This window comes from Colobus angolensis, unplaced genomic scaffold (assembly GCF_000951035.1).
Source record: "Colobus angolensis palliatus isolate OR3802 unplaced genomic scaffold, Cang.pa_1.0 Scaffold189, whole genome shotgun sequence".
NCBI classification, from domain to species: domain Eukaryota; kingdom Metazoa; phylum Chordata; class Mammalia; order Primates; family Cercopithecidae; genus Colobus; species Colobus angolensis.
Window position 1 is genome coordinate 1,843,948 of NW_012115032.1, and position 27,628 is coordinate 1,871,575.

Below are 27,628 nucleotides of genomic sequence, written 5' to 3' on the forward strand. Positions count from 1 at the left end.
AATCGGTTGGCTTAACATGCACTAGAGTAATTCAGGAGAATTGGGGCTTTTAAAGCTGACATAAATCAATGAGCATACTTACTCAGGATTATCTACGGGCAAGAAACAAGCAATGAGTTTGGTAAAACTGCTTTCTGAAAGCACAGCACCTTTCTTAGTTTATACTATAATATTAGTTTCTTTGAAAAAGGAGATTTTTAAACAAAGCGTTCTGGCCTCATTATTTTGGTCTTGCTGAGAGGAGAGAAAATAGCTTTTCCCACGATAACTAGCAAATGCTTATTCCGTGTCTAGGCCCAAAATGTGTAAAGTGCGAAGAGGTTTCAATAAAACCCTTGTCAAATATTTTTCTCTTTTCCTTTAAGTCTTTCCTTGTTGGTTGATTTTTTAACTGAGAATTGATTTTCACTGACCTAGCTGTGGGGTAGGCCAGTAAATATGGGTCACTTGGGCTATAGGATTCCCACAGAGGTGAGAAGGATTTTAAAAAATGACCCTTTGAGATAAAGCACTGCAAATACCAGGGTGAGTCCTATTTGACAGCTCAGTGCTGACTACTGGAATTTTCCTCCGTCCTCACATTTCGCTTACACCTGCTGTTTCTTCCTTCTTTTACCTTGCTTTGTGTGAGTGTGTGTGTGATTATACTATATTGAAGTAATTTGTTTTAGCATTTTATCCATCATTAGATTATCAAAATGAAGTTCAATGTTCACAGGGATCTTCAACATCATTTGATATGTTATTTTAAAAAGTCAATAATCATACTGTGACTTTTAGTATCTCTAGTTGCTTCCATTACCTAATACCACTTAACCATTTACTCTAAAACATAGCAGCTCAAAACAACTATTTTATTTTGGTTACAATTTGAGGAAATCAAGAATTGGAGATGTTCTCTACGAAGTCATTTGTGCCTAATCTTCATGAGACTCGTTGGGGTGGCTGGGGCTGGATGTTCTACTGGCAAACATGTGTCTTCACTTGCATATCTCGGCATTGCTCCTTATGGCCTTTCTCTCTCCTCACATGGCATCTGTCTGATTGGCCGCGGATTCTCACAACATGGTCATCTCAGGAGAGTCAGACTTTTACCTGGTGGCTGACATCCCCAGAGTGAGCCAAGAGACCTGGACAGATGCTGCAAGGCTGATGATCTAGCCTTGTAGAGTATCATTTCTGTCACATCCCATTTGTTAAAAGGAGGCACAGGCCCAACACAGGTTCCAGGAGAGGAGAAGTAGACTCCATATCTTAATGGCAAGCATAGCTAAAATTCCTGGCAATCTTAATCTACAAAAATTATGTTCAAACTCTTGCTCTTCCATGAAGTCTTCTAATTAGCTTCCTTGAAGTAACTACTTCCAAGATTGTAACTTTTGTTACAGCAGAAATAGCATGTGCTTGAGAGTAAAACTGGGATTAAATGACATCTTCTTCTTACTCTCTGTATAACTTTTGTTACTTAATATATCTGAACCTTAAATTCCTCATTAAAAAATTTGGATGACAACATTTTGGAGGAAGGCAAGAAAATCAGAAAATGTTTCAAATGTATTTCATGCAGTGCCTGGCATAAAGAAATTCAGTAAATTTCATTTCTCTAGTCTCCTCCTTGTGCTTTCCTCCCCGATGAGCAGTTTTCCCCAATAGAAATGACATCTACGGTTTACAAACTCTTGCCCCAATCTACTCTGCATGCAACTTGTGGTTGAGGGAATTTTCCTGAAGCATTTCTTTAAACTGTCACTCATTTTTCAAAACATTTTATGACATTGTGATGTTTAATTTTATGTGACTGGATTAAGGGATACACAGATAGCTGGTAAAGCATTATTTCAGGTTATATTTGTGAGAGTGTTTCTGGAAGAGATTGATTGGCATTTTAATCAGTGGACTGAGTAGGGAAGATTTGCCCTCACTGTGGGCAGGCATGATCCAATTGGCTGAGGGCCTGGATAGAACAAAAAGGGAGAGAAAAGATGAATTACGCCCCCCCATCCCCCGACCGCTCTCTCTCTCTCTCTATCTGCTCTCTCAGCCCTGGATTGAGTTAACATCATTGGCTTCCCTGGTTCTGAGGCTTTTAGAATTGGACTGAGCCATACAACCAGCTTCCCTGGTTCTCCAGTTTACAGATGCCCTAGTGTGGGACTGCTCAATGTTCATAATCATGTGAACCAATTCCCCTAATAAGTCCCTTCTCTTCCACCTGCCTATCTATATTTTTAAAAATTTTAATTGATCAATTATTTTTCTTTTTTTGAGATGGAGTTTCACTCTTGTTGCCCAGGCTGGAGTGCAATGGCACAATCTTGGCTCACTGCAACCCCTGCCTCCAGGGTTCAAGCAATTCTCGTGCCTCAACCTCCTGAGTAGCTGGGATTACAGGGGCCCGCCACCATGCTCGGCTACTTTGTTTTGTATTTTAAGTAGAGATGGGATTTCACCATATTGATCAGGCTGGTCTTGAACTCATGACCTCAGGTGATCCACCCACCTCGCCCTCCCAAAGTGCTGGGATTACAGATGTGAGCCACAGCGTCCGGCCCTATTTATGTAATCTTTCTATCAGTTCTGTCTAAGAACCTTGACTAATACAGAGGCTATATTGAAATTTAATAAAATACAATCTGTCTGGACATTCAAGGCTCCTGTAGTCTATCTCCAACTTGTTTTTATAAAGTTACACCCCTTGCTATCCAGCATGAGCTGGGGACTAAACATCGTACATTTAGTCCTCAATAGATAACCATTTCTCAAGCATATGTTAAGTTCCTGGAACTATTCTAGATTCCAGAAATATAAACAAGCATAAAACTTTCCTTTCTGTCTACCACAAATTCATGTTATATTGTCACATAGTTGAAATTCTGGCTACATCTTCAACCTAATGTGGTTCCCTTCCATGTATTATATTCATAAATTGATCTGATGCTGAATACCTTCCTTGCCAGAATCTCTTTCTGTCTCCAAATTCTCACCACCAACAACTCTGTGAATTATCTTGTTCTTTCACCTTTCATTTTGCCATCTTTCTTTGTTACTTTTGCTACTCTATATGTATAACTCTATTTCCTACCCAGACAACTGAAAACTGACTTTGACAATCCATCCTCCTAATGTTAGCCTTCCATTCAATTTGTATTCAGGTACTGTTCCAAAGATAATTTTTTTACCTGGTTCATTTCATTCAAGGGAATAATTCAGTTACTCTACTCTCTTTTGGTACCTAACAAAGACTTAAATCTATGTCTCTTCTCCCTAGATGACCAAAACCAGAAGTAATATCACCTTTCTACAGAAATAATCAAAACTTTGGATTGCTGCCTTATATTTTACCTCTTTGTGTGAATATCTCATGTCAGTTACATTGAAAGCTAGCTTAAACAAAGTTTTTGTAGATAAAGCGACTCACTATATTTCCCAGGCTGGACTTGACCTCGTGCCTCAAGCAATTCTCCCACAGTGGCCTCCCAAAACACTGGGATTACAGGTGTGAAACACTGCACCCAGCTCAAAGCTAGCTTTGATGTACATGTGAATCTCTCGTAACTAAAGGGATATTAAGATGCCCAGTTACTATTTAGAAATTGAATCAATAAGCCATTTTCACCCATATTAAATTAATAACATAAATTAATACTTTTAAAATAATTTTTCTATATTATTTATACTTTTAGTATTTCAATTAGAAACTGCTTGTAGTTGACTAAAAATTATCCTCATTAACTTATATCATATAGCAACAGCTAGTAATAAATTCCAAACACTCATGAAGAGACACATTTACCTTTGCTCTTCATTGACTTGGGCCTGCAAAAGGATTATAGCAGTGTTTTTTAAAGATGACATGTGAAAAAATATATTATAAAATTTAAGAAAAATTCTACCATTAATATTCTTCAGTTTTCTTCTTAGTAAAGAAGTTATATTTGCTGAGTTAGTTTTTATCAACTTATTAAATCACCTATCTGTGTATTCAATATTTCTTATTACCCTAAGTCTATGTAGTACCTAAGAATTCTTTCATGTTTATGGTTATCTTTGGGGAAGAGAAAATGTGTAAGGCCATCTTACACTCAGGAAGTTTTCTATATTGATTAAATAAAAGATTATATTTAGGTGAATTATGTCTATGTATTTTCTGTATGCGTGTGCAAATGTGTGTTTGGACAAATTCCAGAAAAATATTAAATACATATGAGGTTAAGGTTGAGTGTCTACTTCACTTAAAAAATGTAATGTTTCTTGCAAGCATAATTCAATTTAAAAATTGGCTTAGACAAGGAAGAATGATAATTCATATCAACTACAGCTAATATATTTCAAGTATTTTTAGAGTGAGTAATAATTATTCAGATTGAAGTTCTCTATGCCTCTCCAATCATACTGTATTGGAGACTTTGTATTCTGCTTCATACCTTCTATCTTTACTGGTTTGAAATAACTTGAAAAGTTGACTGACGTGGAGGAAGTAGGGAATATTATGATAGAATCACTACAATACTCTAAAACCACTCATACCTGTCCATTTCAAAACAGACTATAAGGACTGGAAAACATGTAATCAGAGTTATTATTTAGTTGTTTCTTTACACAATAGTTTATTCTTTCATTCATTAAATAGTTATTGAAAAGCTAATTTGTAGAAGACACTATGCTAGCTCCTGTAGGTACACAAAAATGTATCCAACTTCAAATAACTTTACAGTTTAGTAGTAAGAAATTATATACCATAAAGTCTATATTTGTTTTGAATTTTAAGATATTTTAATTAGCATATTTATATAACCATCAATTAATACATATTAACAATATTCCTTGTTTATGCTTGATATTCTAGAATGATTATTGTAATATACTTGTATTTTCAAAGGTGTCCCCATTTGGAGGATGAATTATATCAGTAGGTCTTAAAGTGTAGTCCAGGGATCTCTGGGGGTATCTGAGATGTTTTCTTGAGCCAGCAAGATCAAAATTATTTTTATAATATATTATAAAATTGTTTTTCTTTTTCTCCTCTAATTTTCTTATGAGTGGAGTTTTCCAAAGGCTACATGAAGTGTGATGTTGCAGCTAAGTGAATGCAGAGGCAGATCTGAGAATCCAACTATCCAACTGTCTTCTGTTCAGCAAATATTAAAGAGATTGCATGAACATAAAACAAAGCCACTTCTCTTAGTAATTTTTTTGTTCATTTTGGAAAATATATTTTTCATTAAAGTATGTTGTTTATGTTATCATAAACTGGGTCTATTTTATTTGTATTATTTTAAGTAAATTTATAAATAAATATATATTTTCATGCTCAGTTTTAATGTCTAACAGGGTAAATATTCATAAATACAGCCTATATAAGCATCAGCTCTTTGAGGCCCTCAATAATAGTTAAGAATATAAATGCCTCCTGAGACTGAAAAGTTATGTTACTGGAAAGTTACATTTTTCCTCGTATCATTTCAATTACCAGTTTGGGTTTACTTCAGTTTCTCTCTTTGGGGTCATAGTGTTTTATTTCCCCATACATGAAGAGACTTTGTCTCAATTCATACATCCAAGAAATACTATGTGTCCAGTATTGTGCTGAAAGCTAAGAATACTGGAAGTAAATTAAATGGATTTTGTTATGTTACATAAAAAATAATTTTAACCAAGTAATCTCTAAAAATGTAAAATTTAACCATGGCAAGCTAGGAAGAAGAGCTAGATGGTTTATGTCTGTCTATAATATTTTGATTTGGACTTAGAAGTAAGGACAAGAACCATTCCCCGTGGAAAATTACATTTGAAAAAAAATATGAAGTATATACAAGTGCTCATGTGATGATGAGTGGAAAGAGCACTATAGAGAGAGGACATAGATATGGACAGCCTCTGTGGAAGGAGGGAGCATGGAGGATATGAAGGGCATGATAAGTGAATCAAACTCAAACTGGTTTTGATATTCATTGTTTTTAGATTTCTAGATTTATTCTTTTATGCCCATTCACTGTGGCCAATCATACCAGAGATCAGATGTGCATTTTCTCCACCAAATCAATTTTTTTTCTTTATTCACTATTCCACAAAAATGAACATCTAGAATGTATAGTCATGCACTGCAAAATGATGTGGTCAACAACAGGCCTCGTATATGACAGTGGACCCATACAATTTTACAGTATTTTTACTGTATATTTTCTGTTTATATGTTTACATGCAAAAATGTTTACCACTGTAGTACAATTGCCTACAGTATTCAGTATAGTTACATGCTGTACAGGTTTGTAATTTCAAAGCAATAGGCTATACTGTATAGCTGAGGTGTGTAGTAGTTTATACCATCTAGGTTTCTTTAAGTACATTCTGCAATGTTTGTGGTGCCCCAAGAAGTTAAAAGAAAATTGAAAAATGAGCTTAGCTGGGAAAAACAGAAACAGGTAGAGATGAATGAATGTTCTGAATAATGGGGTAAACTATAAGTGGCTCACTAGCATCTAAGCATTCTGTTATAGGCACTCAGGTCCCAGCACCCTGCACCCAAGCATCCTGTTTGTAGCATTCAGCTCAAGCAACACAGCCTTATAGAACTCCCCATCCAGTCCCTGCCTCTTTGCATACAGCAGCCAGCCTTCCTTTCACTGTCTTGCCAGCTGCATCCTTGCAATGTATCTCCCCTTTCTTTAATAAATCTGCCTGTCTAAACCCATTTCTATCTTGGTGAATTCTTTACAATGTGTGCCAGCCTCAAAGAGTCACTAACATAATGTTCACATGACAAAATCACCTAAAGATGCACTTCTCATAATGTATCTCTGTTGTTAAGCAAGGCATGACTGTATTCTCTTATTTGATGATCCTTTGTTTTATCTTATTGTTATTTTTTATATAGATTTATAACAGCATCAGCACATCTCTGTCAGGTGTCTTTGAAGAGTTGTGTGACAGTGACCCAGGACAGACCGACTGATTCAAGTCTCTGGGAAGAGATTTGAATTAATCCGTGGGTAACTTTTGTTTACACTAAAGTTGGAGAAAACTAAGAAAGAACTTGTGGAGAAATATTTGAATCTTGTTTTTCTGGATTAGGGAGTCCTGAATAAAGTTACTACTTACATTTAAGACTTTGAGATAAAGTTGCCTTTGGAAGCTTCCAGAATTCTATTGTTTTTAGGACTTAGTGAAATTTCAAGGGTTTAGTTGTGGTGTACAGTATGTGAAGGCAACAGTTGTCCTACAAGTGATCTATGATTGATTGAATTTATAATTGAAAAGTTGATTGTCATTGACTTTCTGAGGATTCTGGGATTAGAACTTGCCCTGGTTTTTGTTTTAAGAGAGATTTTAGCTCCATCTGCTTAACATCATCATCAGAGATTCTTTTTTTTTTTTTTTTTGGCCAAATATGTAATAACCTGTTTTTCTTCTTTTCCATCTGAGGGGATATTTAATTCTGTTAGCAGCTAGAATAATTGCTCTGATGCAACAGCTCATCTGTGGCTGGGGATACTTGAGGCACTTCATTCATTTGTGTTAGCGAATTTTAACTGATTGCTTGCTGACAGTTTGCAGAATATAGAAATCTTGTTTACTGGGATATACATTGTTTAACATTTACCTTATCACCATTCTTTTATATTTAACTTTTAATATTTGAATCAAATATTTCTGTATCTATTTGCCCCACTTTGAGTCTTACTATAATTCAGCAAGAATACATTAAATTAAATGACATGGGATTGGAATGTAAGGCAATTCATATATTTATTGATTTGAAAGTATGAAATGATAGGGCTTTTAAGTTGAAATACATCATGAGTGATGTAAGTCTACTGAAAATTAGACTCCTTAAAATTAACTTATGTGTTTACTTATTAGCACTGATTTATGTCTTAGTTCTTGCTGTGATCAGTACTTGAAACATATATCACTTGGCTTTCAATATTTCATAATTAGGACTCTAGTTATTCAGGAATTTATCACTCTGCACTCTCATTCTGAGTAGCATTTGTGATATTTTAGATGATGTTTTCCATTTGAAATGGTATAAGTTCTAATATCATAAAAGTTAAAGAGTCAAGATAATTAGTGATCTAATTAAGAAAGTTTCTGACTTCACATTTTCTTCATTTGGTCGAAGTTACTTTCTATCTTAAGATCACACAGATATTATACCAGATGTATAAAATGGCTAATGAGAATGCATATAATTTAATAATATTCATCTCATAAATATCAGTTAAAGCTAGGTAAAGAGTGATGTTTCTCTTCAATCTTCTAGCCTTTTATATAGGTGTGCTGGCTTATATAAGAAACAATTACCATATTGAAGATTGTGTCTGCCAATTTTTTTCTAGCTGTAAATTGATGGAAGTAAGAGCATTTTCAGAAAAAAAAAGAAAAAAAGAAAAACGATTGTTAGCAGCATTTTCCTTTGTAGTAAGTGAAGCAAAGCATTATTTTAAGGGAAAGATGAAAGTAGCTGCAAAGGCCATTTAGACTTGAACTCCTATGCATGAAGGCCATCCACCCCAAGCCTATCCATCACATATGACTACCAGCCAATCTTTGCAGGCTATAATTTCTCTAGCAAAAGGTAAGGCAGTGCAGCCATCCCCAGCTTTGATGAAACTTTCATGAAGGAAAATTTATACTAGTTGTACCTGATGCTCAGTTGGGAGATGATTAAATGATTTATATTTTGCCTGATCAGAAACCCAGGCAGATTAAAAATTGTGGCAATCCCCTTTCAGAGTGCACATCTTGTCTTCAGGTCACTGCTGAGAGAAATTGTCAGTGTGGTTCAAGGACAGCTCAGCAATTCTTACTTTCTCAAGGCAAGTCATTACTTAAGTGGTTGGATGTATATTTTTAAGAGCAATGCCTTGGAAAGCTGACTTTCCTCTGTAATTACAGGCCTGCCTGCCAAATAAGATGTTAATTTAGAGTTGTTTGGGGTTTCAAAAGGCAGGACATAAATTAAATTTACTTAAATATCCTCCAGAAGTCTTATCTTTCAATTTCAAGACACATATAACTTAAAATAAGGATTTTAAAGATGCCAGTAACTGGCTCAGAAACTAGAGAGGGACTGAAACATACCAGCAGAGTAAATCTGGCCAAGTGAAGGCAGAACTGGGGAAGTCTAGCCAGGCAGTAAGAATCTGCTACATGTTATGAGCCAGGAAGGCAGTGATTGAGTTTAGGCAGATAATCCTGGACAGCTCCTTCACATGTTATCCCTTTCTTTTGCTGATACGTTTCTTTATTTATCAACATTGTTTCAGTAAAACATTTCAATGAGTATCAATAGCAATGAATATTTTTTGAGTATTTACCTTATACAAAAGGTAGTAGGTTTGGAGATGTAAGGAAACAAGTATTAATAGTAATAGGCCTCAGATTTGCTACTCAGCAGTGCCACAAGAATCCCCATTAAAAGGGGCTGAACAAAAAAGTAGTCCCCATGTATTTAATTCCTCATTCATGGTGTTGCCATTGTTCTTTGCATATATTTTTAATTTTGCCATTAGCTGTCTGCATTATTATTATCATTTATACACCTCTACTAGACTGCTTTTTCTTATTCATTTCTGTTTCAGTGTGTACAATAGTGCCCAGAATGAAGCAGATCCTCCATAAACATTTGTTATGTGGTTGGAGGAACAAATAAATAAGACAAGTTATCAAAGGTCCTGCTAATCAGAGGTCATATAATATATTTCCTGGGGAACAGAAATCCAGGCAGATAAAATATAAGGACACTGTGTACTGGTGTCCTTCTAGGAGGCAAAATCAACATATTTAGACATAAAATTGAAATGATGTAAATGTTATGCGAGAGTCCTACAGGATGCCATCTTGAACTGACAGATGGATGTGTTCAAGAGGCTTTAAAAAGTGACTTTTGAAAAGTATGTTTAAAAATTCTTCAGAATTCTTGCATTTTCCACATCAACTTTTTATTTGTAAATTCATATTCCATTAATAAGTGTCATGAGACATATGATGTTAATAAATATGTTTTCTTTTTTTTCAGAAAAATAGTATATCATAGAGGTATAATAAAGGAATGTTTGGGAAATGGGATATATAGTTATGTTGTTCTAACATACCAACCTTTATTTTCCACGGAAAACATATATACCAAAAGCATGATAGTGTTCAGGTGCATGGTAGAAATAAATTGACTCTGAATTCCAACATTTTACATATTAACAAATGTATTGATAATCAATTAAGTGATAATTCCTTTCCTCTTCACCCTCCTCACTCTATCCCTTTAGAAGCCAATAACTAAATTTAAAGCAATGTACATAGTACATACCTTTTGTTATTTAAATAATAAACATGGTCTCAGGGTCATGTTAGGACTGTACATTAGAGAATGATTTAAATTATAATATTCATACATCAATTTTCAAAGAACAGATAAAGGTAGCATTTAAACATTTTCCAAATGACTTTTAAAATTTATAAGTCATTTTTTGTTTCTGTTCTTTAGAAGTTATTTAGCCAATTCCTACCACTTATAACAGTTTATAACACGGGTACTCTAGGGACAATTTTTACACATTAAACATTTCTCCTTCAGTGTTGTAAAAATCAAAGTCTGAGTAAGTCGAGAAAGAATATGGTTAAATAAATAAGCTTTGACAGAATTTATGGAGCTTGTGTTTAACAACTTCTATGCTCTTTCACGTGATAAATGTTTATAGCCAAACTTCCAGTCAGCTCTGTCAGGACTATTACTTGGCATTATGTCTGGGTTTGTCTGTTTTGTTGCTCTTGATTCCTTAGTTTAATTTTAGTTCAATTTGTTGTGCATATACACCACTGTAATGACAACTGACATAATGAGTTGATTCAAAATTAAATGATTTGAGAACTGAATATAACCATGTAGGAAAATAAACATCCAAATGATGCAGCAGAGAAAAGATAAATTGCTTATGACTTAATTTATTTTGAAAGCTAAAAAAATTGTGCAGCATTTTGGGGAGAAGTGATTATCTCTTCTATATTTGCAGACAGTTTAAAAAAACTATAGCTATAGCATTCTTATTAATCTTATTCTTCCCACCTCTCATCCTTTTTATGTCCTCCTAGCTCTCTTTATCTTTTATTACTTCTCCCATGAAAAACATTAAGGCTGTGTAATGTGAAATGCTAAACTGAACATGAAGCAAAGTTGCAATTAAGTATGATCACCTATATAACATTTAAGTTTGCAAATTAGCCATCACATGAGTCCGTGACAAATGACAATGGCAGAGACTTCTAATTAAATAAGCTTTTGTTTAGGCATTTTATGACACAGATGGTCTAGTGACTAGAATGGTAGAAGAGGGCATCTAAGGGCATGTATGGAGTATGTATAAGAGTGTGTGGGGAATCATCTGACACTGACTCCCTGAGGTATTCCTAGGGTGATGAGTCTGCTGGCATGCTTGAGGCAGGTAGGCTTTGCCTGTGGGGTACACGTTTATTTCCCTAAATTTCAAGCAGGATAATGTAGGGCCCAAAGGAAAACTTCCCCTTTGCCCTCTAAAGATTTGCTGAAAAATCACTGACAAGAGACAGATTCATAAAAGAAAAGGTATACATATTCATTATTAAGTGTATATGGGGGCCTTCAGAACGAAGAACCAAAGACATAGGGGACATTATCTATTTTTATGCTTAGGTTTGACACTGATCCAATAATCTTGCAGTTTTTTTTTTTTGTTTTGTTTCTTTGTTTGTTCAGTTTTGTTTTTGTTTTTTGGATGACCTTAGAAATGAAACTTTATGGTCTTAAAACTTGAAGCTTACATTGATTTCATCTGAGTTTCTTCCTTAGGAAATGGCCTGAAGGCCTCTCAAAAAAATTGTGTAACTGAAACTCACCAGATCACCATATCCAATGAGATGCCAGACCTCTCATTCATCATGATTGCTTCCTTGCCCCTCCCTAGTTCCTGTTTTCTTACACGTTGTTACATTTCTTCCCTGCTATGTAAACCCCTGGTTTTAGTTGTTCAGGGAGATGGATTTGAAACTGAGCTCCCTATTGCCAGTTGAAGCACCTGATTAAAGCCTTCTTCCCTGGCAATACTTGTAATCGTAGTTATTAGCTTTCTGTGTGGTGAGCAGGAAGGACTAGACCGAAGGTCCTGGCGTATTGGTAACAGGTTTAACAAACTACAAACAGCTGTGTAGAAATATGATTGGACGAAAAGCATATGACCTAATGCTATAGACTGAGTGGGGAAACCCAGCAAGATCTGTCTGTCTAGATTCTTCTTGGCCTCTGGGAGCATGAGTTCCTTCCCTCTGGGTATTGGCAGGACCCTCTCTGGAATGGGAGTCTTAGGACTTACAGTAAAACAAGGTAGGTCAGATAATGTCTTTATGGCCAGCTTTTACACAGAAAATCAGAGGGTAAGTTAAGGTAATATTTTTAAGTTTTGTGGCTGGCTTTGGGAAAAAAAGTGGTTCTGGTTTTTATGACTCACCCTGGGGAAGATTCTAATTTCTATGGCTAGCCTCAGGGGAGAATTGGACTGAGAGACAGGAGGGCAGGAGAAGGTAAGAGAAAAACTTTTGCTTTCTGAGGCAGTTTCTGAGGCCTCCATTTTGGGTTACCTTTTTTAGTCCCAACAATAGACACTGCTAATATCTTTTCTCTTTCTTCAGCTAGGAAAAGGAAAAAAAAAGAGGAAGGCAGGTAGGAAGGGAAGGAAGGAAAAAAACAGGCAAGGAGGGCAAAAAGAAAGATAGATTTAGGTCCACCTCTGATATGGTTTGGCTTTGTGTCCCCCTCCCCCAGATCTCATCTCCAATTGTCATCCCCATGTGTTGACCGAGGGACCTGGTGGGAGGTGAGTGGATCATGGAGATGGTTTCCCCCATGCTCTTCTTGTGATAGTGTGGGAGTTCTCGCGAGATCTGGTTGTTTGATAAGTGTCTGGAGAGCGCATTCTCCCTATGCTCTGTCTCCTGCTGCCTTGCGAAGAAGGTGGCTACTTCCCCTTCTCCTTCCACCATGATTGTAAGTTGCCTGAGGCTTCCCCAGCCATGTGGAACTATAAGTCAATTAAACCTCTTTTGTTTAATTCTGTCATACTCAGTCTCAGGTATGCCTTTACAGCAGTATGAAAATGGGCTAATACAATCTCTAAGGCAGAGCTTTTTCCTACAAATCTATAAAATGCACAAAAAAGATTAAATTCATTCATTCATATAATGAAACTTAATGAATAACTACTATATATTATGGACAGTTTAGGAACTTTAATATGTAGCATTATATAAAGTATGACATAGTCCAGGAGTCAGCAAACCTTCCTGTTAAGGACCAAATAGTAAGTATTTTTGGCTTTGCAGAACATGTAGTTTCTGTCTCAATTATGTCCTTGTAATGCAAAAGCAGCAAAAAATAATAGTAAACTAAAGAACATGGCTGTGTTCAAGTAAAACTTTATTTACCAAAGCAAGCACAACAGGATTTGTCCTGCAGCCCATAGTTTGTCCATCAGGTTTATTCTAGTTGATAGTGATTTGAAATATTGTCATAGACCTGGGTAAAAGTCACTACATTTCTTACATTCAAATTGTTATCTCAACTGCAGGTTATAGGTTTTGTTTTCTTGGGGGAGATATATTAGGTTTTAATTATGTGATGGATATTGGATTTTATTAAAAGGGAGTCCTCACAAAATAACAAAATTTTGCCTTGGCTAAGTCAATCATGTGTTATGTGAATCCTGTAGATTATTTGTCCACAAGAAACAATACCAACTAGGAGGCAAGTATGTACTTAGTACACAGCTCTATAAAATTGGATTTGATACATATGTCACAGCCCACAGGGATATGGGTGACTCTGGGGTCCCTTAACTTTGTATCTAAATGTTGAGATCATTAATTTTTCACTGAGGGAAGTGAAAGCGCAAAGCCCACAGTTTAACCACAACTAAGCAAACTCAGCTCTGTGACCTCCAGTATAGGTGGGTCACTAGTACAGGTGGATCACTAGTATAGGTGGATCAGTATTCTATAATCTTACCAACCAGAAAATTGTATTCCTTCTGGAAAAGAACAAGCAAGATTAGTAAAAGAGAGGCTTGTGTTTGGTGTGGGAGTGATAGCAGGAGTTTTCTCTTTTATAAAGCCTATAATTTGATTTTCTATTATAAAAACAAAACTTAGATTCTGCAAGTTGACTTCGAGATATATTTACCAGAATTCGGTGGGAGCCCATCCAAGTTAACATGAATGTAAAATGTTGATGCCTAGGATACAGAAAGAAAAGAGCTTATGAGAAACTACCTAGTGCATAGCAGTATTGTATTGTGAATTTGAATGCCTTTTTTTTTTTTACAGAAGACAAACAGAAATTATCAAATGATTTCACATAGAAAAAGTATGACTTCAAAAGTGATAGAATAAATTTGCCTTTGCAAAACAGCAGTTGTGTTGCTCATATTGTAAGACACAGTATGAGATCTCAAAGTTCATATCACTCTCTAGTTGTTTTAATAATAACCAAAAGAAAAGGAGCGGCATTGATTGCTGAACTAATTGGATGTTTCTTGAAACTTGGCTGTGCCAAGCCTGGCTCCTCTCAGAGACAGAGAGACCAAACACCAGCATAATAGCTTTACTATTCCCTTTGGGTTGTTATAAGCAGAATCAATATGTACTAATGACTGCAGCAATAAATTTGGTCATACTTCACAGGGTAACATTCTGCACTTACCCAGTTGTTGGTTTGACATAGAGTAATAGAGTTTACCCTTTTAAGTTGTAAATTACGATGAAAATGCTGAGCCTAACACAAAATGCATTTGGGGATGGTTTTAAGCATAGGAAATATTGGTAATACTTCCACTAAGCATACTATTAAAATAAATAAATAGTATTTATTGCTTGGTTCCCAGCTGCAACTAGATGGAAAGCAGTGGGAAAGGAGAAATAAGACATACATATTTATCAAATGCACAAGGCTCATGTTTACTTAATCCATTTCCAAAGAGTTGCTCACACCAGAGAACAGAAAAGAGGGTTTTGCTTTTATTCTGAGGTTCATTTCAGTGAAGCTGATACAGAAAATAGTACTGTTAGTTATAATTGCAATAATTCAAAAATTAATTGTCATAAAATGTTCCTCATGACTTTTTGCTAATGGTTAATTTGCTACCACTTTGTTATGCTTTTTTGGCTTAAGTTTCATCAAGACATCTATATAATGTTTTGATCTCTAAGGTAAAGTGGAGAATAAGTGTCTCAGAATAAACCAACATGTCCACACATATGCAAACACACACACACACATTAGATTTATACATATGTGTGTATGTAAACACACATATTCAAATGGTATATTTCATGTAAGTGTGCACATCTTCACGGGCACCATGAAATAAAGTGTTTTTATGTTATATTTTATTATAATGAAAATTACATCTCACACACTATTTTCAGGATTAACTTTGTGATTATAATTGGTAAAAAGATGTATTAATTTGTATGGATTTGATTATCGGATCATATGTGTGTGTTGGGGGGAATATATAAAGCACTCTGTTACCTTTTCATTGTCATAAAAATACTTTGCACTTTTTATGTGCCTTAAATGCATATATAATATGTGTAGTAAAAAGGTTTGTTTAGAAAATAGTAAAAATAATTTAGTCAATTTAAGAGTAAAATTGAACTTCAGTGTTCTCCATCTCATATTCCTCCTAAGTAATTTTCATTGCACTTAACTGTTTCTGTCACAAATTTGATATACGATAACATTTCTCCCTTTGTTATATGATAGACATATGTCTTAAAACAATATTATGAACTTCTAGAGGGCCTAGAGAGAGTTGTATTCTTTTTTTAAATTTCTCAAATATCTGACACAATGCTAGGCATATAAAAATATTTGATAAATACTTTTTAAATTCAAAATTACAAAACATGAGAAATTGCTTGGGTCTGGCCTTACATGTCAGTACAAGAATTGAAGAGATGACAAAGGTCAATTAAAATGAAGAAGAAATGTACATTTTTTCTAATTAAAAAATGTAATTTTTTTCACATTTTTGAGAAATACTTTTATTTTAAAGAATACAGTAATGTTTATTTAGTATGTTGTGCTTTACTGATAACAAAGAGAATATCAAAATTATGTATTATGTCATGCAATGAACTACATATAAGAACCCTGTGGGGAGGGGGAAACTGAATAGTCTGTGTCTCTGATAAGCCTATTTTAAAACTTGTTCCAGTCACCTCTTTTTAAAATGAAGTCATTTCCATGAAATTCTAACCAGGTTATATGTATTTATTAGGCACTAGAGTGTCAATTGATATGCCAAACATCTGGTTACCTACGGTCTGGCTTAACTGGGCAGAACAAGTATTATTTTTTCTATCTAATCCACTGATTACCTACAAAAGAATGATTTCATCATTCTGGTCACCATGCATCCTAAATGACGTTTTGCATTGAAGTGTTGATACTTACTCATTAGTATGGAGTCATTTGAGACCGAAATTGCAGATGAATTTGTCTGTATGTAGCATTAAACGTTGACAGTTCATCTCACTGTAATGGGAATGTGGAGTGAAGACAATGTGCAGCCAGTTGAATTGGAAATGCAGATACTGAATCATTAATGCTTTAAATTGTAAAGTGTTGGATTTATATAATTCAGGAAATACCTGCTTTTGTAAATATCAGACCGTCATATCCACTCTTTGAAAACATTTCAGTGAACTCTGTATCTCTTCTAACATCAAAACTGTTAACAGTTTTTACTTTTTGGTCTTAATATCAGAATAATTCCAAACTAGTAACCTCAGTGCTTGATCGCATTAGCTCAATATGTTCCCACTCCTCTTAGACCCCATATGTGTAAAAGAGACCTAACGTACTTTCATATAGATTGCGTGGCCTGACTGTAAGCAAGTATGTTTAGAAACATAGGGTTGAAGACAACAATCTCTATTAGTATTCAAAATTGAGTCCAGGTTTCTAATTATTCCAAGCTATTGAGAGCAGTTTGCCCATGAGTTACTTTAAGGCAACACTATCCTCTTATGTTATGACTTCATGGGTAAGTGAGACATGAGAACTGCTTCAAGAATTTAGCTATACTTAATGCCTGCAGTAATTTTTCCTGTTATAGTTACTTGTATGTGTGCTTTATTCACAACTTACATAATTACTTTCTTATATGCTTCACTCACAACTTAGAACATAATATACTTCATTTATACTAACCCCATTCCAGAAAACATAGCAGCATGCCATGGGAAAAATACTGGAATTAGAGACAAGATATTTGTGTTTGAATTCTAGGTTTCCACTTCTTCGTTTTATAACCTTGGACAACTTGTGTAATTTCTCCTGTGCAATTTTATTATCCCTAAACCTAAGATAATAATATTTCAGAAACTTGTAAAAAATTAAAGAAGAGAGTCCATACAAAAGAGCATCAGCATCATAATTACAATATGCAGCACAGAGTAAAGATATCAATATTATTATTTACATATAGAAGATAATAGCTATGTGGAAATGACAAGTAGCTCTCAGTGGTCGGCAGAGTTCTGCAGAGCGTAAGTATCTGCTGACTTAACCATTTTCAATATTGAGGCTTAAATATGTAATGTCATTGCAACTTGATTAGAGTGTTATATGGACCCTATTTATTTGACACACTGGTAAATAGCATCTTTATTTAATCTGGGGGAGACTGTCAAAGAACAAAGCCAGTTTCATGCCTACAGCAACCCAGCAATGAATTAATGGTATATCTATAGTACTAGCACACAGTCTATTTAAATCGGATAGATGGCTGCTTTTCCTGCAGCCCATCTGCAACAGTCTATAAAGTAATGTAATTCAACTGAATAACATAAATCTCCCTCTGCTGAGATCCTTTGTTCAAGTCAGTTGGTTTTTCTTCTTGAGGCTGGCTGTTAGACAACTCAATCTATCACTCATGTTTATTCATATCTTAATGCTATCTATATGCTTACTTTAAAGTCTCAAAGTGAAAATGAGTCCTTGATATTATACATTTCTGTAATAAGAGAAATAATTTATTTGCTTAGTTTATTTCTACCATGATATGCAATTTAGAGAGGCTTCTAATAAAAAAGCTTTGCAAAGATTATAAGGTTGTCATGGCAGCTCACTCAATTAACTTAAGACACTTTTTATTTGTTTGTATATTTTTTAATGCAATTTTCTACTAACGCAAAACAAAACTTCCTACTTTCACCATGCAAAGAAATCCAGTGGTACATTTCTTCCAAATTAAATGTATTACAACTCTCTTACTATGAATAGTAAGAAATTGCATAGAAACATAGTCATTTTATATTCAAAATGTACCCATTCCTTTCTTGGTTTATGACTTTTCATATCCTGAGTATCCATCCGTGAAACAGGATAGCTTAGGATATGGCAGAATACCTCCATTTTAATTGTACATAAACTGCTTATTAGATGTGTGCCTGCTTCAAGTTACCCAAAATTTCTGTTTCTCACTGTCTTCATCAATAAGCTACTAGGTAGTAAAGCTTAAATGAACTAAAGCATGTAAAGTATCTAGCACTTAGTGAGTGCTCAGTTAAACTAACAAAAATGTGTCTTCACAGACTTAGCCTGTGGATGTGACTATTCAGGAAATAAGTTTAGAGTGATTTGGGGTGTCAGAGAGGGAAGGCAATTGTTTCAGAAGAGGATAATATTAGAAGGGGTTAATAGAAATGAAGGCTATAATTCTCTAAAGTAGAATTTGATCTACAGATTTATTTTATGTAAGGGATGAATCTTATTGGATGAATCTTACGTTAATATGTAAACGTGTATCTTAATTTGATAATCTAAAAAATGGCTAGATTTAACATCAGATCTGCCTAAAGGTATTGTTTCTCTAACTTAATTTCACTAGATAATTCCCAGACTTTCCTTAATAAGATACCATATGTCATTTAACCATGATGAGCTTGTCAAGTGGGGGCTTACTCAGAATACCCACGTGTAAACTGGGTGAGTCACAAATCCAGAACATTTTTCTCACATATACGATTGCTTTACAATTGTTATGTAGGTCTGAAATAGTATGTTTCTGCTATCTTTTGACTTTCTAAAAGGAAAGAACAGTGACTCAAGTGAGAAGACCACTAAAAGCCAGAGAGCAATAAAAATATAATGGATATGCTCCAATTATCCAACAAGAAACAAAAAGAAGATATAACTGTCACTACAAAACTAGACAGCTGTAGATGTTCTGAAAATTGGTTAGAGCCATAGTGAGACCATTCCTAAAAGGCACTTCGGAATCGTTCAGTGATTTTTAAAGTTAATTTAAATCTTTTGCTGAGGTGGAGGTGATGCAAATCACTTCCCAGTTAAACTTTTCTATTAATTATTCCCAACCCACCACATCCGTTAACTCCAATCATTACTAAACAATAGAAAGTAGAATTAATTTCTTTTAATCCTGCACTCTGAAGTGTCACCCAGAGACCACTGTGCTCACCATCTTTTTAACTCCTCAAGTTTTCTGGGTTGTGCACATTTTCCTGGTTTAGTGGAAATAAGTAAGTTAGAATTATTGGAGAAGATTTATCAGAGTGTGCTCCAGAGACACAGACTTGTTGACTTGGATTTAAATGCAAGCAGCAAGAAATAACAGAAATGTCCTTTAATTGTCCAGGACAACATGATGAATTATGATGACAGAGCCCACATGGAATGGTTCTTCTCCTTCTCTAATCCATCTTCTGGAACATGCTATTTTAGATGAACTTGTAGCCCTAGGCAGGTATCATATTAATGCCTTTGTATTACCAATGATTGTGTTGGCCAGACATCAGTTTCAAAGCCAATTTTGCATTCATCATTCATCTTGATAGGAAATAATAGAAGACGTCACTTCAATTTTAGTAAGTAAAAGATTCAAGAATAACAGGAATTGACTGGCATGGTTTTTTTATTCTTTTTAAACGTTGAATTATATGAGGAAAGAAAGTTAGAATAGAGAAAGAAAACAAATGAAGAGTTGTGTTAATTCAGTGACCTGTTAGTGGTTTATATGCTGCAAAAGCAAAGCTTTATAGTTATTCAAAGAATGAAATTGCAGGTGATAATTCTGTCAATTGAAGGCAATTTGTTTTAAAATATTGGCACATCTGAAATCCTGTAACATGGTGAACAAGGTAGTGTGAATGGCATAGAATGTCAACAAATAAAGGCTAGACAAATTGAAATCCTTCAACTTTTCATGGACTCACAAAGGACTGAGATCCTAGAAAACTGCCGCAACAAAATCTGAAGAGACAGGCACATTGAGAGAGATATAGTACTTGAAATCTGCTTAGATGGAGTGGAAACCACTGGAAGCCATAGCAGTAGGACAACTTCATTAATAATTTGAGTGAGTTGCTGGAGGTGGAGCATTTATAAACTAAGAGTAAGAAATTCCTGGGGTCTTCAATCACAGGAGTTTCCACACTACCATGGACTTTTTCTCCAAGAACCTCATCAGACTCTTATAGTGAAGATCTGATAAAAATGCCCTCAAGCCTTTGGCAGGGGGATTGGGAGAGTAGCCAATGTATTGATATAATCCTCCCAGATTCTTCTCTATAACAAAGGGCAACTCTGAGAGAAAGGCTTCTCATAGGGCAATGCTGAAATATTTTTCTACCTGTGTTCTTCTAGCCTTTCTGTCATATCTAAGAGGTGGAGGGGAAACATCAAAATGTAGTCACCAGGATGCAAGAAAGTAAATCTGGAACATTATCCAGGGAAAAGAGTAAAAGGTAAGAAAGGAAAGAAAAAACACTATATTTGTGGAGGAGGGGCAGAAACACTTGTGTGAAATGCCTCCCAGACACGGTTCTACTAAAAGAGGAGATTTAATTGGGAGACTATGGATGCCTTTCCTCTACCACATCCTACCACTATACCAGTGAACCTGTACTGTGTTTTAGGGATTACAACTAAAAGAGCTACAAAATGTGAATGCTCTCTGAGAAGTATAACAAGAAGCCACAAAGCCAAGAGGAAATACAAAAACAAAGAAACTAGAGAAATTTGAAGTTTCTGGTACCTGTAACTACAGCGAACATTAAACACAGCTCAAATGCCAGTCAGATTAATGCAAATCTTCTCACTAAAAACTTATTTATTTCAGTATATTTTATCCTATATGACATGTGCTACTTTCTATAAAACGATAAGACAAATAACAAAGGCAAGAAAGAATACAGTCTGAAGAGACAAAGAAAAACCTCAGTGAGCTTAAAGATAGCTCAACAGAAACTTCCCAGATATAAATGTGAAAGGAATTAAAAAAAAAAAAGAACACCCAAGAACTGTGGAGAAATATGAAAATGTATAGCATAATCATAATTAGAATACCAGAAGAGAAAAAAGAGAGAAAGAATGAGGCAGAATAAATATTTGAAAATATAATAGCTGAGTACTTTCCAAAATTTATTAAAGACACCAAACCGCAGTCTTCATCACATTCAAAGAAAGATAGAATATCAATATAGATACAAAGAATACTAAGAAAGAATACAAAGAAAGAATAAAAATGGAAAAAGAAATAAAACAAATAGATAAAAAAAATACCTAGACTATATGTGAACTACATAAAACCAAAGACAGAACATCTGGAGGGAAACTAGAGGAAAAAGGCATCTTACTAATGACAAACAAGGTTAAGAATTCTGACTTTGATCAGAAAACTTGCAAGCAGAAAGAAAGGAGTGAATGGGATAGGAGCATAGCCAAAGCCAATAAAATGTATCCTTATTTGATAAAACCCTTACATATTTAATATGTTCTTTTAACTTCTATAATATTGATACAATACTGTAAGACAATACCCACATAAAACTAATTTTGCTGTTTATCAAAATGACAAGAAAACATTCATTCACATTGTTGTGACATCAAATAAAATATATTTGCCTATTATATTTATAATTATATTTAATTATTTATTTATTTATATTTTCTTGAGATGGAGTCTGTCTCTGTCACCCTGGCTGAAGGGCAGTGGTGCGATCTTGGCTCACTGCAACGTCCGCCTCCTGGGTTCATGCAATTCTCCTGCCTCAGCCTCCCAAGGAGCTAGGATTACAGATGCGTGCCACCATGCTCAGCTAATTTTTTAAAATATTTTTAGTAGAGACAGGGTTTCACCATGCTGTCCAGGCTGGTCTCGGACTCCTGACCTCGTGATCCAACTGCCTCAGCCTCCCAAAGTGCTGGGATTACAAGTGTGAGCCACTGTGCCCCGCCTATTTTTTTTTATGTTTTAATTTATTTATCTGGTGCTCATATATTGGGAAATATAGGAATAATCATCTTTTTTAAGTATGCACCCTTTTGTTTAATGCCATGTTACCTAAACCTGCAAGTGAGGGTGTTATGAATAGAAATAACATAAAAGAATGAGCACATTTTCATGCAATACCACACTGATTATCATGCTCTCAAGTACATCATCTCATTGATGCCTTACAACTCTGTGAAACAGCCACTATTAATATTATTCCTATTTTCTAAATTAAGAAACAGATAATTTATGTAACTTACTCAAGTTCATACACATATTGGAGTTACAATGCAAATTCCGAATTTTCAAGCCTAAAGGTTTGCTTCACAAAGCTCAAATCTCTATAAGAAATAATTATGTGAACTAAATATTAGTTGGCACAATTTTTATCAGGCTTTTCACATATGCTAAGATAAAAACTATACATTCTGAGAACCACAGTGTCAATGGGGAAGACTCTGTAGCATGAGAATGGCTTGCTTAGTGTGTGAGTCTTTGTGTGTACATAGCGGCTAGCTCCTTGTCATGTGCTCTCCATAGCCACCTCTCAGGAGGCAGAAATGAGACATCCCCTGAGAAATGCTACTTTGAAGTATACGAATTCAGTTTACTATCCGAGTAGAACTTTCAAACAGAGTATAATAACACTGTAATCACCAATGAACTACAATTCGTTAAAAAGAGATTGAAAATTCAGGAGAAAAGAACAAGCTAGATATGTTTAGGTTTGATAAGTTTTCAAAGACATATTTTTTCTGTTTAAATGAATAGTAAATATATTAAGAAGGAATAATAAAATACCTCCAAAATCAAGAAAGATTAAATTGTTTCTAAAAGTGTTTTTGCACTATTCCTAGAAAGTGTACTTTAAAGAAAGAGAATATAAATGAAAGTAGATTAGACAAGTACTATGTGATGGAAACCACAGCCTAACTGGATCCAGAAATAACAAGTTGTGTGATTGCAATACTATTCTGGAGGAAATAATATATTCAAGTTAACACTTGTCTGAAAAATAAGGTATAACAATATGGTGGATATTAAGAGAAAATGACTTCTTTGAAAATGTCTAAGACTTGAAATTTGTTAAAGACGATGTCAGAAAGTCACATCATTGCGGCCCTTCCTACAATTATAACAGCAAGACTTCTGGATGGTTCAGCCACAGAGAAAGCCTGCTTATGAGGAGAGATAGAACTGCAGTATTGTCCAAGAAACATTCATCTGTCAAATTATCTAACAAGATTTTTCATGTAGACCTAACCTAATATTTTCAAAGTAGGCGTCAGGTATTATCATGACCCACTAAAAAAAGAAAAAAAGAGTGGGCCATATATATACATCAACACCTTTCATGTTCAAATGTTTTTCTTCTGAGTATGAAAATCAATAGGTGGAAATATAAAAGACTGCTTTTACTTCTAAATGAGAGTGATTTAATAAACTGGGAAAAAATATCAGTGAAGTTAAAAGGTATAGTATAGCCACAGCTAGTTAGATAATATGGAGCTGAAATGATTAGCTAGATTTATGTGGTAGAGAATAAAGCACTTTCAGAATATGCGGTTGTTTAAAGTAGCAGAAAAATATAATAATATTATGGGGAAAAGGTCAACCTAATTTATGGAAAGAGCAGAAATACACAGATGCATTATTTAATTTTAGCATACATATAACTAAAGGGAAAACGAGAACCTCTCAAAAATCCTACATTAGAATGAACAGCTATTTTAGTTCAAAAAGTTATTCTTGTGGCTTTTATGAACACAAAAACTGACATTTGTATGACGTTGAGTAGCTCACAAAATGCTTTTCTATACTCTTTCTCACTTCGTTCTCATAATAATCCTGAGAGGCACATTTGAAGGTCCTTCAAGGATAGGAGATATTAGACAATTTCTTCAATGTAACACAGCAGAAAAAGCGTGGAACTTAGATTTGAATTTGATTTTTTGTTTGTTTCTAACTCTGATTCTTTCACTCCAATAGGCCTTATGCCCAGTGGCTTTGTACTGTTTACAGATTAGTGAAATTTACTCAGTCTGTGATATTAAGCCATCATCAGACTGCTCCCTCATGTTTCAACCTAATCTCCCACATTTTTTTGTTTATGAATGTACTCCGCACCACTTTCTTTTGTTTTTTACTGTCTTATGATCATTCCCTGTTTCCACTTTTAAAATGAATTAATTAATTCCAAATTTGACAATTAATAGCCTAATGAAATAGTTCAATTTAGTTTTTTCAGACTTTCCTTATTATTACTTGAAGAGCAACAGCCTGTCTGTATTTTTCTATTGATCTCCATATTGCATTTCCAGATGCCCTGCACACAAAATTCTACAAGAACCAGAAATATTGATGGGGGACATGGTGAGATAGTCGGATTCTATTTAGGAAAAAAAGCCAGTAAAACTTGCTGCATATGTCTACATAAAAAATAGTTTTAAGGTGTAATTATTAAATATAAAATTATGATTCATGCAAATATAAAATTAATGTATAAAGACCTTATTCAACTTGTTAATTGATATGGAAACCAGTAAGATGTTAAAACTAATTCAAATTATAATTTTGATATGTATACTTATATGATCTACCACATTGAATTTATTTCATCGCTAAGAACAGGAATAATTTTCATTGCAGTGAACAAAATAATATAATAGAAATTTAATCAGAGATGCATATCATTTAAGAATGAGGTAATAGCCAGAAGGTCTGCTAGAAAACACCAAGCATTCAGTACACTCTGTTAACCACTTCCAAATCTCAAACAATAGTATGAAAACCATGACTCAAGTTTTCATGTTCAAACCACTGCATTCAGGATGTTCCCCAAGAAGAATAGATAGGTTTCTGTCTGTATTAGTATAATTGTAAGATGTGTTGTAGTGTTTTTTCCAGAAGAGAAGGGGGTCTGTTGCAAAGGCAATTTCAAGACTGATACATCTTAGAAGGCAGATATTGGTCACAATTTTAAATAACAGTTTTTTAAAATTGTGTTTTGTTTTTAGCAGTTTAAGAAATTTTAGTTCCATTATTAGTCAAAAATAAGGATTTTACATCATTATACTGTAAAGGAACTGAGAATACTTTCTTTTCTTGTCTTTTTCTAAAGTGGCAATGGACCATAGGTGATGTTTGCTGCCAATGGAGATAGGGCGTAAAACAGAGATTGATTTATGTCATGTCTTTGTAATGCAGTTCCATCATTCATCATATCTATTATCAATAATATCTATTATAAACAGTGGAATAAAAGTAACTGAAAATATAAATATAGAATAAAAGACATCACCCCTCTTATTATGTGAAAATAAAATTGAAAACTATAATTTTCATTACATTAGAAACTAAATTAATTAGAGATTAATCTCTTTTTGGCCTCATAAAATTTGCTTTTGAAGAGCAAATTTAAATTTGCTGTTTAAAGCCATCATTAGTAAATTGTTATGATAGGCAATATATTTTTTCTGGTATCCTTTTCATATTTTAAAAGGCACTTAAATTTGTTGTTTGCTTTTACATTTGTAATTTGTTTGTTTTTACATTTTTAATTGAGCAAAATGTTATTAACCATGAATCTATGATTTATTTTATCATTAGTACATGATTTTTATTCACTTTAAATACTAAATAACATGAGCATTTTTGGCTCTGCTTATACAAGAGCGTGTCATTATTACTTGTAGAAGAAAATGCAATTTAAGACTATTTCAGGCTATATCTTTATGTATAAGTCAGAGTTAAATTCTAGAGTTTATATATATGTATATGTGCATGTGTTTGTGCATATATATATATGCATATATATACATATATATGTAAAATCAGTCAAGCCTAGTTGCACATGGTACTTATATTCTATACAGTTTCTGTTAACACTAAATTAGTAAATATTAAATCATTGCTCCTAGGGGAAATAAATGTGTGTGGTATATTAACATGTAACATAGATTATGATTGAAATCTTAAAACCCTAAAACTAACTCATCCCGGTACATTCTATTTTATTTATTTTACAAAAAGGAAATGAGGTTCAGAAATGTTGAGTGACTTACCTCAGGCTGCTCAATGGACAGGTAGGTGCCAGAATTAAGATTCAGACTCTCCAACTGGCCCTTAGAGCCTGGACTTCTTGCACTGCTCTGCACTGCCCCCTGCCGTTTCCATTCTCCGGTCATCTCTGTAGGAAAGCTGAAACAAGGCAGAGAATGGACTTGTGGGACCTCGGCAGGGAATATGTGTATTAGACAACTCAGATTTTTCTAGCACTGAGCATATTAGGGAATAATCTGTAAGCAAAGTGCATATTGATTTGGGATTTATAAGTAAGTTTTAGTGTGTCAGCAAATTCACAAAAACAGAATACACAAAAAATGAGGACAGAAACTATGTAAATTTGATTTATTTCAATTATCATCACTGTGAAATTGAACACTTTTATGCAGACGTAACCTCAGTTGGTATAATACTATGTGACCATTAAATAATAAAGATTCACAGTTGTTTTATGAAACATGAAGAATCTGATTGCATCACTCTTGCTTCCCACAGACATTATTTCAATTCTTTTCTTAATTACACTTTTTTTTGTTTATTTGTTTTAGACAAAATTTCACTCTTTCACTTAGGCTGAAGTGCAGTGGCACGATCTCGGCTCACCGCAGCCTCCGCCTTCCCGTTTCAAGCGATTCTCTTGCCTCATGCTCCTGAGTAGCTGGGATTACAGGCGCTCGCCACCATGGTTGGCTAATTTTTATATTTTCAGTAGAGACGGGGTTTCGCCATGTTGGCCAGGCTGGTCTCGAGCTCCTGACCTCGTGATCTGCCCGCCTCGTCCTCCCAAAGTGCTGAGATTACAGGAGTGAGCCACCCTGCCTGGCCCTTAATTATGCTTTTAAAAAGACATTCATTTGTTAAATCTAGCATCCAGGGTAATATACAAAGCACAGTTAATGAGTCAGAATTTTAGTTATTTGCCCTCTCATCAATTTGCAATAGAGTATTTGATAATCCTTATTAAGTTATCACATTATTTATGTAAATTACTAGAATAAAAATAATTGCAAAACACTTAGAAACATATTAACTTTAAGTACTTGCTTCATACGATGATAATTTTATTTCACAGCCTAAAATATAGATCTGTTGTAAATGTTATTAGAACCAGGAAAAGGATGTTTTAAGCTTTGCTTTGGATTTCCTGCCACCTACCTTTTCTCAGAAATTTCAAAATAAGAAAGTGAATTCTCACATTTAGCTTATAAACTTTATAGAAATATGGGAAAATGTGT